General features: G+C 37.5%; 1 pseudogene; it reads right to left on the bottom strand.

Moving 5' to 3' along the window:
* Positions 1 to 395: 395 nt before the first annotated feature.
* On the bottom strand, positions 396 to 514 carry LOC112483881 (annotated as a pseudogene).
* Positions 515 to 1,761: the final 1,247 nt, after the last annotated feature.

A 1,761-nucleotide genomic window follows, 5' to 3' on the forward strand; every position in this document is an offset into this window, starting at 1 on the left:
TCAATATTGTAACAACTAGATATGGTGTCAGGTGGGCACTAGATTCATCAGGATGATGGCTCCGCATGCCATACAACTGTCCAGTCACCATGCTGTACACCTGAAACTAATATAATCTTATATGACAAGTATAATTGAAAAATAAAATTATTTTTAAAAAAAGAGTGTCATATGGGACTCCAGCTGCCCTCTGTCTCACTCAGCCACAATCTCTCAGGCAGTTTCTTTATTTTTGAAGATACTGATTTTTAGACCTGTCGGTGCTATGGTTTTATCTATTCTAATCTTTGTATCTCTCCATAACATTTTTTTTTTTAAGGCGAGGCAACCTTTGGTTCACCTCACAGATTGCAAGGACCTTGTCAGCTTACAATCCCTTATTTTTTTATTTTTTACGCCTACAGCACCTGGTATTCCTAGGTGGTCTCCCATCCAAGTACTAACCAGGCCCGACCTTGCTTAGCTTCCGAGATCAGAGGGGATAGGACTTGTTCAGGATAGCATGGCCATAGACTCTTCATAACAGTTTTAATTAATGGGCAGACTTTCTTCATAGATGGAATGCTCGTGCCTCCTAAAGATATATCGTCACAGCCATTAGAATCATTTATTCACATGCTCTCCCATTTTCTATCTCTGCAGGAAAAGGCAATTTTTTCTTCAAATCATTATCTCTACAGCTAATGAATTGAACCCAAAATTAACTCTGAATTATATGGCTTTGTTTCACACTTGTTTTTTATTTAGAGGGTCCTCTTTGAGGCTGGCTGCCTGATCATTTCTTTTGTGGTCCTCAGTAAGGAGGAAAACCCTGAATTTTTACTAAAATACTTTAAAAAAAAAGAACTCACAGACTATTTTTTTGTGGTCTGATCCATGATGTCATCTCAGTGGTTCATAATTTAAATTTTGATTTTATAATATTTAGTGTTATAGGATGATGTTTTCCCTATCTATAAAATGGAGAATATCTACCCAGCCTATTCACACAACTATTGTGAATATTAAATGAATTCGCAAAGTATAAAATGCCATACAGAACATGTATATATATATATATATACACATTCATCAATGGGTCTTATTTAGGGGTGCTTTTGCTGCCCAAACCCCAGGGGCAATGTCCATAGACATTTTAGGGGCTTAAAACTTGGTGGGAGAATATGCTACTAGCATCTAGTGGTAGAGGCCAGGGATGCTGCTAAATATCCTATAATACACAGAAGCCTCCCCTCCCCCCCAAACAACAACAACAACAACATCAATAAAAACCCAAAGAATCACCTCGCCCTAAATGTCAACAACGCCAAGGTTGGGAAACACCGAATATGATACACAAAGCAGAAATAGAGTCTTGTTCAATAATCATCTTCCCTCCTGTTCTTTTTCTGTGTCCAACTGTGGGCAAGCTGAATGAGGTAATGAAATGCTAATCAAAATTGCCACTCCTTCTACAGGTCATTAGACAGAAAAAGCAACTTTAATAAACACTATTTTTAACCTTTCTTATAAATTAACAGACATATTGGAGATAATTTTTAGTTGCTGGAAGGATCAGGATGAGCAGTTAGTCTATGTTTTTATTTCCACGCTCTAGTTTATCTAGGTACAGTTTAGTTATTAAAGAACAGAATCCTAGAACCTAGGGTGGTTGCCAGAGGTATCTGTTTCACCTTGCCAGACAGATGGTGTCTAATCTCTCTTTGTTAATTGCCATCCTAATAGCAACGATAACCAGCATCTATTGAGCATTTATGGGGT

The sequence above is a fragment of the Pteropus alecto genome, unplaced genomic scaffold (genome assembly GCF_000325575.1).
Source record: "Pteropus alecto unplaced genomic scaffold, ASM32557v1 scaffold196, whole genome shotgun sequence".
NCBI lineage: Eukaryota > Metazoa > Chordata > Mammalia > Chiroptera > Pteropodidae > Pteropus > Pteropus alecto.